At 46.7% G+C, this 14206-nt stretch overlaps 1 protein-coding gene across 1 annotated transcript in view; it reads left to right on the top strand.

The window, feature by feature from the left end:
• Positions 1–6764: 6764 nt before the first annotated feature.
• SFMBT2 (Scm like with four mbt domains 2) overlaps positions 6765–14206 on the top strand; it is a 109377-nt gene continuing 101935 nt past the window's right edge. The window contains exon 1 of the mRNA XM_086739940.1: positions 6765–6883. The gene's annotated coding sequence lies outside the window, so the exon portion shown is untranslated. The remainder of the gene's footprint in view (positions 6884–14206) is intronic.

The raw sequence follows: 14206 nt of genomic DNA, 5'->3' as shown, positions 1-14206 counted from the left end.
CAGGAGACAGTAGTTCTGGCATAGCAGCAGAGTGGAGAATCTGGAGAGTGGAGAAGAGGGATGTAACGGGAGAGGGGCTGCAGGATTTGCTTTGGAGTGAAAAGCTCACTGGGCTGACAAGGCTCAATTACAAGGCACAAGAAGCTGACTTTTTTCAGCAGTGAATCTCTAAGCAGTTCATAAAGCTGCAGCACTATTCCTCTCTCCATTTTAGAGATGGGGAAACTGAGGCACGGAGTTTGTCACTTGTCAGAGGTCAGCCAGGGTCTAGTGTCAGTCTAGAGTAAAAGCAAGGTCACCTGTAGATAGGACATGGACCACCAAAGGGATATCGTCTGAAATGAGATTAAAAAAAATCTACTTAATGAGAAAAACTCAATTTCCTTCTTTATTTCCTTCTATATTTCCTTCTATGGCAAGACAGCCATGTCTTGCTTGACAGAGTCCGAGTAAGGAAAGTATTTATACACCTTCCCCCCGATCCCTGGTCTGAGCTACTCTGTCTCGAGCTCATTATGACCTTAAATATGTTACCTATTACCTTTAATGGCATATTGTAGACTCCTCTACTCATACACATTCTTATTAGATGTGCTTAGCAACCTGGCAGTGAAGAAATAGAAGTGTCAGCTTCTTCAAATTAAAATAAAAAATCAATTATGCTCTCAGGGGCAGATGGAGATTAAGCTGAATACAATGTACATTTACATGATTGTGGAAGCCAGGGCCTTTATGTGCAATTAGTGGCATTTCATTCTTAATCTTCCTCCTTAATACAGAAGGAGTTGTTAAAGGAGTAAAAGCCATCCAGAAGCCCATTTCACAGTCAGCTTCAGAGAGATGCTTCCAAATGCATTGTTTTCATCTTTGTTTTGTAAATTGAAAAATGAACCTGTATGGCCCTTTAATTCTTCGCTGTTATTTTGAGGGTGATGGTGAACGGGGGCTGGAAGGAGGGAGGAGTAGGTCTAGTGTATAATTGCAAGATTAGGTGTTGTTGCAAGAGCTGTAACACCTGAGAGTGATTTTGGCCATTGCCTTCTGTCCATTACACCTTCTCCTCCAAGTTTTGGCCAGCTCATTGGAAATTGCAAAGGGGAGATGTTCACGAGAAAAACTTGAGCACAAAGGATGTTACAGACTTTTGGGCCACTGTGGAAATGTACCAGGGCATTTCTGCCCACAACTGACCAGCTTATAAACCTGATTCAATGCCAGAACCATGGAAATGCCTGGGCTGGCTTTTGGGTCTGCTGTGCAAGCAGGGCACATGGAGAGCCAGAACAACTGATATTTTTTGCATGCTATGATACAGAATTCACTCAACGTGCAGCAGCTGCTCTGATCCCCCATTGGGGTGCTGCAGAAATGATGAGAAATGCAGATGTGAGCCACAATTTACATTTTTTAATAGCCCCTGGTTATCCTTGCCAGTTAGAGGTTTTGGTCTTGTTCTGCCATGATGGAGATTCCTGTATTAAAGGGAAGGGAAAGGGAGAATCGACTTCTCTACCATGACAGAGTTGGGCAGAAACACCCCTGTTCAGTGAAAGCTGCAACCTCTGTGCCATGCTGCCCTGTGTCTGAGGTCTACATCCGTTTCCATTCCCGCAGCCCTTCCCTGGGACTGCACATCTGTCTGCGAGGGTTCAGCTCCTCCTGCCTCAGTTTCCCCAGCCTCCCTTCCCAACACCAGCTCATAGAGGCTGAACAAACCAGCTTTTCCTGCTGAGGAAAAACCTGTGAATACTCAAAATAAATAAGGAAGCTGTTAATAAATGGTAAAAACAAGTAAGTTCTTGGTATGGGAGTGGATCTCTTCCGTAGTGCAAGCATGATCAATAAGACTCATAGCTGTGAGCCTCAGTATTGAACCTCAGTGCTGTGATTTATTGGATATAACGTGTGCTTCCTTTTCATTTACTGCTAAGGTGGAAGAGCTATTGTTTACCACTGAGACCACGCTTTCTAGGCATTCTTGAGCTGGAGATGTGATGCACTGGCTTAGATTTTTCCAGTTAAAGTTAAAGCCAGTCGTTGTCTCTCTGCTGAGTAGTTACGACTCCTATGCAGCAATTTCTAATCAACAGGCAGTAAAAATAAATAAAATTTGGTGAGCAAGCTGCAATGAAGACTGCCTTGGGCTGTGGACTTGATGTGTGGGTGATCACCTCCCAGTTGAGAGGCGATGATCCCTTTGCCATGGTATCCTGAGCTGCTGCAGGAGAAGGGGTACAGCAAGGGACTGGCTTTTTACCCCTGCAACCACTGTTGGGTTGGTGCTGTCAAGGAAGAGGTGCAAAGTGGTGTGAGACCGTAACCCGGCGAGTGTTTTATGAATCCCGAGCAAGTAATCTCATTGCTGTTCGCAGCATTTAAGAAGCAAGACTTTTAATGTGAAGCATAATGGGGGAGTTTAAATGTTGAAGCAAGACTTTTAATGTGAAGCATAATGGTGGAGTTTAAATTTTGACTTAGCTTCACTTATGCTAATCTCTTCTTTAGTTCATGCCTTAAACACCTGCCTTCAAAGCGCCCAGCACTCAATAGTAAATCAGACTAAAAAAAGTCTCTGCAAAAATGCAGCCAAAATGTGGCATCCCTGTCCAGGAGATGGCACTATGAAACTAGTCTTTCAGCATCCCAAGGCCTGTTTCCAGGGACCAACTTCTCTCTGAATTAGGGCTGATGACTAAAAGGAAGACAAAAGTGTAAGTAAGTGGTAGCCCTGGCCCGGAGACACAACACCAGCATCAGATGGCATGAAACAAGGGCTTTGTGGTGTCTTTCCATCCTGCAAAGATTGAATATAAGGTGGGTTTTATTCACTGAAAGGGTTGCCAAGCATTGGAACAGGCTGCCCAGGGAGGTGATGGAGTCACCATCCCTGGAGGTATTTAAAAGACGGGTGCTCAGGGATATGGTTTAGTGGTGGACTTGGCAGGGTTAGTTTTGTGGTTGTTCTTGATGATCTTAAGGATCTTTTCCAATCCAAATAATTCTATAGTTGTATATTAAACTTGTGGGACACTCTAAGTCCTTCAGGGACCTGGCGAAATTCAGGCCAGGAAGGAATGCCCAGGGGCAAGTCTATCTATAAATCCTATAATGCCCCCCAGGGCATTTGCTTTCCTGAGCCAGGAGAAAAGAGAGAAATTAGGAGTCTCAATGCCAGTCATTTGCATACGCGTGCAGGCTTGTGTGACTTTGTATAGGGGATCTTTTTACATCCCCATCCCTCCTCCTAAAACCTGAACCTGCTGAAGGCGACAGCCTGGAAAACGGGAGTGTTTTTGTGTATTGATAATCTGTCCAGGAGATCAGGAACTGCTGATATCTGATCTAAAGTAATGGGACTGTCTGAATTTCACTGAGTTGGGTGTGTTTCTCTTGTTCAGCCATGGAAAATTCGGGGTGTGAATCCTGTGGAGGAGATCACCAGAGGCAAGGGCAGATGGATGACTATTAGCAACTCGGGTACTTGGTTCTCATTTTTTTGTCAGTACTGTTTGGATAAAAGTGGTTTTGTTAAAAACAACAGATTCCAGATGTGAAACTTCTGTTCCCAACTTGAAATACAAGTTTGGGGATCACGTGGCTGCCAACAGATATGGCATTAAACAGCATGGAGAGCAGTGACGTTAATGGAGCCAAGTTGCTTTTAATCAGTTGAAGACACATCCCTGAGAACACAGCGTCACTGAGGCTGAAAGACTAAAACTGGAGCTAACCTCAGTGTGGATTTTTCACCAGGGATTAAATCCATTTTATGTCCTGGGATACTATGCTGTGGGACAATTCAGTATTTCTCAAAGCACTTTCTTTTTCCCAGTGATCCTCTAAAAGGTAGTACTAAAACAAAATTCCCCAGCTATTACTGCATTTCATGTCCACTAAACCAATTTGTATTCTCAGCTACGAACAAGATCCAAAGTCTTTGCTGCCAACAAGAGCTGTTACATCTTCAGACCAGATCTGATATAAATCTGCACTTTTTCATTCATGTCTGGAAGTCTAGTTGTAGCAGCCACTCAGAAAAAATTCTGAAAGGATTTTCTTCCTCAGCTTAAGTTATTTTGTTTATTTATTTTTTTAATCCGCCTCTCTGGACACCTTTCATAGAACTATATTAGATCACGGACTCTTTGGACAAGGATAATGCTTTCTGGTGCATCTCTATGCACAGGGCCAAATGCACTGCCAGTTCTTCAGAAATAGTCTCTAAATAAAAATAAAAGCGGGCAGGGCAGAGAAAACCAAGGCTGAGAGGGAAGAAGAAGCTCCAGAGAGGGCAGTGGAACCAAAGCTCCTGCAAAGAGCAGTGAAGTGTGAATGGAAATAAAGCACAAAGGCATCCGGTGTTGATGGAAAGGAGATGGAGAAACATCTGAAACGCTGTGAGAGCCGCTGTGGCTTCATCCCTAAGCCGGATGATGGTAGTGTCACTCGCCGCTGGATTTAGACTGAAATGTGCTCAGCGAGAGGGATTTCAGTGTAACCTAATTTAGAGCAGGTTAAAAGGAGCGAGAACACAGACATCGTGTTCATAGAGCATCTTCCTTTCAAAAGTATGCTGAAAAGCTGAAATGTCACCGTGCTGAAAATGTCAACCGCTTCCACAATCATCTGGAGGAACGGGACTTCAACACTTTCCTGGCATCTGCTGGGTTTTCGGTCTTATTTTGAAGTTCTGACAGTGTTCCCTTGCTGTTTTGAAATTCCATCCAACCGAAAGCCTGAAAAGTATGAACTGCTTCATTTGTATGTTTTACAGGAACTTTGCTGGAACAGGAGGGGCTGAACGCATCTCTGTGACCTTTCAGAGATGGACCGTGAATGGCAAGAAGGGAGATTGTGAAGAGAAGAAATCCTCTATCTACAGTATTTGCTCTTTTCTCCAGCCTTTGATATCGAATGTATCCCAGGAAAAAATCACACCCTGCTTCACCTCTATTGCACTCTTCCCTTACTGTCTTGCACAAAAATCCCGTGGTGTCCTAACGAGGATGGTGGAAAAATAAGGGTATGGGGAGGGTGGAAGAAAAAGAGGATGGGGAGGTTCAGTGGTGAATCCCCAGCAAGAACCAGAACAAAGGGTCTTGGCAATTGCAATGAGGCAGAGAAGAGCTGGGGCCACCCGTGGGAAATCAGTGCCACCGCCCTGCCCTGTCCCGAGGTGTGAGACCACCCCTTCCTGCAGCGCTCCCCTGCTCCTGCAAGGAGGGGATGCTGGCAATATCACCTGGAAACTTCAAACTTCGCCTCAGAAATGACCGGAGAAAAGCAAGTGGAGCCAGCGATTGCATCTGAGCCTCTGGGGTGAGATGCCAACGTAACAGCCCGGGCGTGGGGGCAGAAACACCAGTCTGGGGTGAATTTCACAGTGGAAAGGACAAAGCCCAGGACTGGTTGCTGCGCCACAGCAAGGATGTCCCTTCCCTCCACTCTCCTCCAGACCTGTTGAATACGTGTGCTCTGCGCCAGCCCGCATCCCTGAGGATGCTCCAAAGGCACCCGCCTGCATTCTCAGCCCGGTCAGGGATGCAGCCCCTGCCTGCCTGCAAGGAGGCAGCTGGGGCTCCAAAAATCCCCAGCAGCAAGACAGGGAGCAAAATCTCTGCAAAATACACCCGCAGCCCGGCCGCTGAGCAAACCCGCGCAGGGAAAGCTTGGGTACCATCGGTCCGAGCATCCCGAACAATACCGACTGCAGGAAGGGGGGGTTTATCCCCATCCGCCCCCCGGGGATTTTTCTGGCAGCTCCGGGAGTAGGAACAGTCGGGGAGGGGGAACGGGGTTGGGGGCATGGGCAATGGTGCCTGTCCAGCCTTTCCAGCCCTGCGTCGGGGACGATTTTCTCGAAAGGGAAAAAAAAAAAAAAAAAAAAAAAATCAGAAAAATCCCGCAGTGTGGCTGTACGTGCCCCCACCCCAGCACAGCCGCCCACACCGACGTGCAGCGCAGTTCTGCCGTGAATCCCCTACAGCCGCTAAATAAAGAAATAACCACAAAAAAAAAAAATTTAAAATATATTATAAATATATAAATCGACGTGCAAACAACAGAAAGTTGTGCGGGTGCCGGCGCACCGGTTGATTTTGCATCTTGCCTGGTGCCTTCGCCTACTTTATTTATTTTTTTTTTTAATTTTTTTTTTTTTTCTGCAACAGGGAATAAACAGGTAAGGCAGGAGCCTGGCGAAGCGGAGGGGACGGGCGGGCTGGAGGGGACGCGGGGAATTTTTGCTTTTTCTTTCTTTCCCCCACCTCCTTCCCTGGAAGTTTCTTCTCGACACGAAATAAGGGGAAAAACCGAAATCCAAGGTTGCGGAGAGCGGTGGGGAGGAGAAGGTGAGAGGCGGAATAAAATATTTTCTGGAATTTTATCGCATTTAATGCGCGGACGGAGAGACCGTGCTACGGCTGCTCACTGCCCCGTTCCGCGGAGCGCGGCGGAACGGCGGCATCAATTTCACGAGCGGATTTCCATCCATCCCCCTCCCGCTCCTCGGGTGTTTAATACATTTCCGCGGAGGGGGCACGGCTCGGGGCGCGGAGACACCGCGGACGCGCAGCACGGCGGAGCCGGGGGCGATGGTGGTTGGGATGCGTATGTGATTTTCTTTCTTTTTTTTTGAAACTGCTGAAAAAGGTCACTGAAGGAGTTGGCTGCTAAATTAAAAAAAAAAGAAAAGCCCTAAAAAGAGCGGCAGGCATGCGCACTGCGCGGATGCCATATTGGAATGAGTCTGCCGCGGGTGCGGGCGGAGGGACCGGTCGGCTCCGAGCGGCGGAGCGCCGCGCACCGCGGGGGTCTCGCTGCTGAGGTGCGGAAAAAAAAAAAAAAAGAAAAACACCCCCCAAAAAAGCCAAACTTGGCCCAGGTAAGGCCCCCACCCCAAAACCCTCCCGGCTGGCTTTTCCTTTTATTTTATTTATTGGGTTTTGCAGCGCTTGGGTGGAGAGAATCGCTTTTCTCCTTCCAAGATTTGTAATTTTTTTTAAATTTAATTTATTTATTTATTTATTTATTTTTTACGCGAGGGAAGCTGTGTATGGATTTGGTTTTTTTTTTTCCTTTCCTTTCCAAGGGGGAAGCCCGCGGCTGGAGTTGTCGGGAAGTGCCTGGGTGCGGGTGCGGGCAGGTCCCCGCGCGGGAGCCGCTCCCTGCGCCCGGTGCGTGGGGCCGCTCCCCCCGCGCTGCCTTCCCCGGGCAGGGCGCGCCGGGCTCCTCACGGGCGGGGGGTGCGGTGCCGCTCTGCATTTGCCTCAGCCTATCGCATCTCAGATGCTCTTACTTCTCTCTTCTTTTTTTTTTTTTTTTTCTCCTTTATTTTTTTCCTTTTTTCCTCCTCTTTCTTTTTCCCTTCTTCCTTTTCCCTTCTTCCTTTTCCCGTCTTCTTTTTCCCTTCTTCCTTTTCCTTTCTTCTTTTTCCCTTTCTTTTCCCCCTTCTTTTTCCCCTTCTTTTTTTTTCTCGTCTTTTTTTTTCTCGTCTTTTTTTTTCCTCGTCTTGCTTTCCCTTCTTTTCCCCTTCTTTTCCCCTTCTTTTCCCCTTCTTTTCCCCTTCTTTTTCCCTTCTTTTCTGCCTTCTTTTTTTTTTCCTTTCCCCCCTTGTTTTTCCCCTTCTTTCCCACCCCTTCTTTTTCCCTTCCTTTTTTCTTCTTTTTTTTTTCCTTTTTTCCTTATTTTTCCCCTTCTCTTTTTTCCCCCCTCTCTTTTTGCCCCCCTTCTTCCCCCTCTCTTTCCCCCTCTTTTTTCCCCCTCTTTTTTCCCCCCTCTCTTTTTCCCCCCTCTCTTTTTTCCCCCCTCTCTTCCCCCCCCCTTTTTCTCCCCTCTCTCCCCCCCCCTCTTCCCCCCCCTCTTTTCTTCCCTCTCTTTTTTTTCCTTTTTTTTTTTTTTAAAGTAATATCTGTCGTTTTGGTGCTTTCCTCATACATGCTTGTGCGACCTCCTTTCAGATTTACTAGGCTGCTGCACGTCTCGGAAAGAGTTATTTTGGGTTTCTTCTGAATCTGCAGGGGAGAAGGGGAATAAAAAGCTGCTGCAAAAGGCGGGGGGGGGGGTGGGGAGGTGGAAGAAAAGAAAAGAAAGCAATCAGCTGTGCCAAAATGTGCAGCCCTGATCTGTACATATTTTCCCGTAGCGCTCGCGAACTGCGGTAAATGAATATTTATAAAGCTTGTCAGTTCAACATGGCGGGTTAAGGTGTCTTTAAAAACTGAAAATAAACATTTTGAGAGGAGAAAAAGAGGAGAGCCGGGGTGCTACAGGTTTGGTTCAACTCTTTTGTTGCTGAGAGAGATGCGCTGGTGAATTAAATGCGAAAGGAAGGGGATGGGATCCGTCCTCGGGGGGTGTCCCCCCCCTGCCCCAGGACTCCGTGGTGGGAGAAGTGTGGGGCATTTATGTGTGGTGGGGAGAAACCATGAGAAGGGGCTTGTGGATTTCGGAGCCCAGCTGATTTGCCTTTGAATGCCAAAATTACAGACATGCCATGAGAAAAAAAAAAAAATTAAGTGCCAAGAGACACAGCAGTGATTTATTTTGCATTAACAGTAGATGTGTGGTGGGATGGGATGTTCTGTTGGAGCTGTCAAGCCTTCCCCGCTCGCCTGGGCACAGTCAACTGCAGATGTGGGGTTTTCTTTTTTTTGTTGTTGTTTAGCAAAAACATCTCTGAAATTGCTGCGCACAGAAATTTGGGCTGCCAGACAAGTGACTTGACCAGTGCGTGCTGCAGCGAGCGTCTCTTTTGCAGAGACACCTTAAAAAGCCCGCGATGACCACGATGCAGGCAAGCGAGAGTTTTTGAGGAGTTTGTGGGGAGTTGTTTGTGCCCTTCCCAGCTGCCTTTTTGCAAATGTATTTTCCAGGGGAGCGGAGGAGCGAGGCTGCCTCAGAGGCGGGAGAAACTTTCTTGTTCCTGTGCAGGGAACCCTTTGTCGCTGCTGTTCTGGGATTGTTTCTCCGTCATTGCAAGATGTTAACTTTGGAGCATCTGTATTTTGTAGCCATGGGAGGTGATGGGAAGCTCCAGCATCATGGGCTGTCGGTGCCCGGGTGGGGATGGAGAAACCGGGGAGGATCGTGGGGGGAGGAAAGAGACCTGATCTGCCTGCCTATTTCCCTGCGCCTCGTGGAGATGCTCTCCAGAAACCCACCATGCTTTTATTCAGCAGGAGTGGTTGGAGATGCTGTTTGTACACCTTATCACGCAGGTTGAGGTTTCCCTTTCCAAAAGGACTCTGCTCCATCTTCCCACCCCATTTCCCACCTTGTTCCTTTCTCCAGCCCCTGCTAGCACCAGGCTTTGTTGCTCAAGGAGGCAGGAAACTCGCGTCGCGGAATGTGATGGTGGGCAGAAGAGAAGACCTGGGGGAGGATTGTGATCTCTTACCAAAATATCAGAAAACAGCGTTAATTATAAGCAGGGTGGCTTGGCAGGTGACTGTCAAACAATGATGGGACTTGGGTGGCAAAATCCAAGAGCTGCAGTGGAGTGGTGTCAGCCTTTGAGGTTTTCTGTGGGGTGGGAAGGGATGGAGCCGTTGCAAAATGGAAGCAATCCCCCCCCACCCCTACCCTCCAAGCATCTCTCCATGCCTGAGTTTGCTGCCCTTGGACGGGACAGCTTTTGTCCAGGTCCTTTTGACCAGGTTGTGCCCTGGTGCTTTCGGGAAGAAAATGTCACAGCAGCGTGACCTGGTGTCTGAGCAGAGAAGGAACTTTGTGTGGTTGCGTGCTGTGGACGTGGGGATGAAGGGGGTTTGCAGAGGTCTCTGCAAATCCCTCTGTGCCTGGGGTCTCGCCCCTCTTCCCTGTTCCTGCTTGAAGTTGCTTTTTTTTTTTTTCTTCTTTTTTACCTCCCCTACATATTGTTTACAGAAGGGAAGAAAATATTCTCACAAGTCTATTAACTTTAGTGCTTATAAAGGATTAGGTCCTAATAACTCCTCTGATAAAGTGGAGGCTTGGTGTAATCTGTTATTAAGTGAATATCTAAAAGCCATTTAAACAGATACGGCGAAGAGCTGTCCAGTGCCTAGTCCATTGTCAACAACAACTGATTTTAGGGGTAGTGGGACAGTAGATGGACAATAGCAGGACAATAAGCAGGACAATATAATTTCATTTATATGTTGAGGAAACATTTACAAATATTCAACAGATGTTATAAGGATGTTGCAGAGGTGGAGAGTGTGTTTCGCACAGATGTAAGAACATCTGTAGAAGACTGTGTAGTTATACAGCTGTGATTGTGAGTGGTGGTTGACTGGCTGGACAGACAGTTGATGTTTTAGTGAAGCATTTGTTAAAACTTTATGGTGATGTTACTAGAAATAGAATAAACACTGCAACCATCAACTCTTTAGACTTAGGGATGCTTTTCCCCCTGCCCTTGGCTTGTCCTGTGCTGAGCGTGCTGCTGGCCTGTTAAATACCCATCTGTATTTCTGGCCTTCTTGCAGCCGTGGGGTTGCATGGCTGATATCACGAGAGCATCAGCAACGGGATGTGACATTATCTTGCTGAAGGACAGGACATAGCAGAGAAGGTGCTGACTTGTTCTTCAAGGACTTTTTGTTAAATTTGTGTTGGTGTGGGGTAAAGGGAGATACGGAGAGCATCCGAGGAGGTTTTCAAGGATGGTGGTGGTCGAAGGAGGTGGCTGGTCCCTGACTGTGTCCAAGTGACAAAGGAGTTGTGCAGAACTCCAAAAGCTGGGACAAGTACCCAAAACTTGAAGCAGAGGAGCCAGAGGCACGTTTCTGGAGGCCAACAGAGAAAATTAATGTGGGCCATGTTTTAGATGACCTGAAGGCAATAGATGTGTCAGAGATCCTTTGTTACTGTGAATATTGACACATGCAGCTGGTGAAACAGGGTCCTCGTGCTGAAAATGAAGTGCTGGCGCTGTTGTTAATCACAATGCTATTTGCAAATGCTGAGATTGTGCTATCCTCGTAAGGTGCTGGTCCCTGGGGCAGGTTTTTTTGGGGATTAGAGTAGATGGTACCTTGTCTATATTTAAATCTCATCATTTAAATCTGTCAGTCTTTGCATGACAGTCATCTCTGATGAAACCAGTCAAATCCATCTTATGGGTTTTCTGCCAGAAGATTTATCTGTATTTTCTGTGTCTCAGGTATGATTCTTGCAGTGACTAAAAATATTTGGGTAGCAAAACAGGGAAATGCAGAGATATGAGCAAAGACTCTGTTGCTGACATTTAAAAAACTTCAGAAAAAGTTTATTTTGAGATTGGTCTTTTACAAGTCCTAAACAAAGCATTCTTGAGAGGACTGCTTTGGAAAATGTGTTCACAGTTACTCCATTTTTATGAATCAGAAGCGTTTGTTCTAAAATTAAATAGTAATAAAAAGAAAGGAGAAGAAACCACAAGCACTTCTTGATGGCTGACCGAGAGATCATTTCTGAGTAGGTGTGAGGCTTATAAAAAGATATATGCAGAGTCCTTGCTATTTTTACTCTCACTCATGATTCTTACTTTCATGATTAATACTCTTAACATCACTGGGTGGGTGGCTTCTGCAAGGGAGTCTTGTTTTCCTGTGTAAAGCCCTGAGACCCAGTTTGAATATAAGTTATTGGAAAGTTTTATGTTTGTTTGCCTGGCAAGGAAGGTGAATTCCCTCCATGAAAGTCCAGGAGGTGACATTGTCCTTGTCCCTGTGGTGTGGGACATCAGATAAGATGACCATGGGCTGAGGATCCTTAAAGTCTGAGGAGCCGTAAGTCCCTTACGGTGACTTCTGAGTGGAAAGCAATAGCTTTCCTGTGTACATTTAACATATCCCTTCAAAGAAAGTACAAGAAAAAGTATTTAACTGTTGCTTGGAAGACGTTTTACAACAGATCCAACATGGGAGCTCAGTGGAGGTGTAAGACCAGACTCCACAATGCACCGTGGTGTGGGGGATGGTGGGGCATTAAACCCGGATGTCTTGGAGCAGCTCACGCCAGGGCATCTCTTAGAGGCTACTTGTGGAATGAAAGGGAATCCACTTTGTCTTTTCTTAGATAAATGGAGTGGAATTAGCACCATGAATGTGACTTTCGGGACTCTTGAGTTAAAATGTCTTGTGGAATTTGATTCTGGGTAGACCTTGGTAGGGGTCTGCTGGCTGCCCTCACATGCCCTTGGTGAAGGGAAAGGTCCTCTCCTTCCTGCTATTGTACCAAGGAGTGGCAGGAGATGGCTGTGAGGGCTGCATTTTTTTTTTTTTTTTTTGGTAAATCCTGCCAGTTGGTGAAGCCGCTTCTTGATGAAAAGTGCTGAGAGAGATGTAAGTGTATGTAGGACTAAGCCCAAATGCTGATCAGCTGTGCTGTTTAAATCAACCCAACAGTGCCAAGACCTAAAATGTCGTTTTTCCTAAAAAGTGTTGGAATCAGATGGCAGATGTTTCCTGGGTTCTGGTTTGTATCTCGTATTTTTTTTTGGAAAACAGCTCCGACTCCTGCAAAGCACTGCGACGTAGAAGGCAGAACCGATTGCCCCGGGCGATGGGAGTTTTGGCTGATGAGGGACTTCTGAACTGGGCCCTAAATTAAGTCAGTGAAAACAGCGTTTTGTGTTTCCTGCTGGGTGACTTCTGTCGCTTGGCTGATTGGTCGCGTTCAGGGGGTCTGACCAATTTTTTTGATCCACGTGGCTGGTGTTTGGAGAGGATAAGCATCAGATGAGATGTGTTGGGATAGTAAGCAGCTCTCTGTGTTCAAGCTTCCTCATTTCAGCTCCGTTTCAAACACGGAGGTGCGAGAAGACAGGGCATTGCAGATGGTTGATGTTGCCGCTGTGCTTCTTCCCCGCAGTTCTTTTGCCTGTTGCAAAGGGCGTTGGGGATATTGAGTCGATCTTCTTTGTGGCTCTGATTCATCTGAGAGCTTTAGACGATGCCTAATCTTAAATACGGCGTAATCCCAAAGTGGTTGGTGTGTGTTGGGTCCTCAGCATGGGTAAAAGTGCTTTACCAATACGGGGCTGTGTCATGGAAATTACCTGTGGAGTCATGGAGAAGGTGGCCTTGCTTGGCTGTTCGTGACAGTGCTGCGGGGCAGTTTGGGGACGGGTCCTGCTGTTGGTATCGAATCCTGGAGGATCCCTCAGCCAGCTGATATGGGAACTGAGGACAGGATTGTGCCATGAACATGTGCTGTGTGGGATGCTCCAGGTGGGCATGCCAGGGGTTAGCAGGGGCGATGGCAGGGGTACAGGTGTGGCAGCAATGCCTTATAGCCCTTGGTTATAAAACATCCAGCTCACTTGGGAGAAGGGAAATTTAATGAAAAAATGCTTTTAATTTTACAGGTTTGATCTAGTTCTCAATTAAGTTTGTGGCAGATTTTGCTTTAAGTCCAGCTCTAGGTCCTTAGGTTGTATTTACACATAGGGCAGCTAAGAGTGGGATGCATACCTAAATCTATGTGCTTACCCGTCATCTGTTTTTTTTTTTTTTGCCTGATACTACAGGGCTTTTTGCTGTAAACAAGTTAGTTCCTCTAATTAGGTTTATTTTACTTTCTGTTATCTTATCTTACTGCTGTTTATCTCTGTGTGTGTCCTGGACTCGGGACTGTGCCAGGTAGGGAGGATGAGAAAATTGCTTTGTGGAAGAAGTTTGTCTCTGTTGGCATAAAGTACTTGAGGCGTTTGGCACCAGTGCAAGAAGAGAAGAGAGCAAGGACCTACTGAGTTACAGAGGGCTATCACCATCTCGCGTGATCCCTTTTCCACAATGTGTGTTCAGAGAAGTTTGGTTCCTGTCCTTCTTCCCCTTCAGGATGTACAATCCAGGCTGTCCCTGCTCTGGTGGTTCCTTTAGTTCTCCATGTTTGCGTGTTTTCCTTCCAGGCTTAGTCACTGATTTTCTGTGCTGCCGTACAAGTGATACTGATGCTTGACTCCAAGAGCAGGAAGATGAGCCCTACTGAGTGGCTGGACCAGGAAGGCTGGAAGGGACCTCCATGGCTTTTACAGACCATCTCTTACCCCAGGGCAGGATTAACTCTGTCAAGATCTGTTTCTGGACAGATTAGCATCCCCACCCCTCCAAAAGGCAAGGCTCTGTGCCCTTCCCAAAGTCTATCCCACTTCTTCACCACATTCATTATGAGTGATTTCTTCTCATGCCCAAATCAAATGTTCCCTCCTGCAGTTTAAAACCAAACCTTCCTCTTTGAT

The sequence above is a fragment of the Chlamydotis macqueenii genome, chromosome 1, assembly GCF_036417535.1.
Source record: "Chlamydotis macqueenii isolate bChlMac1 chromosome 1, bChlMac1.mat, whole genome shotgun sequence".
NCBI lineage: Eukaryota > Metazoa > Chordata > Aves > Otidiformes > Otididae > Chlamydotis > Chlamydotis macqueenii.
This window is presented reverse-complemented; position numbering and strand designations above follow the sequence as displayed.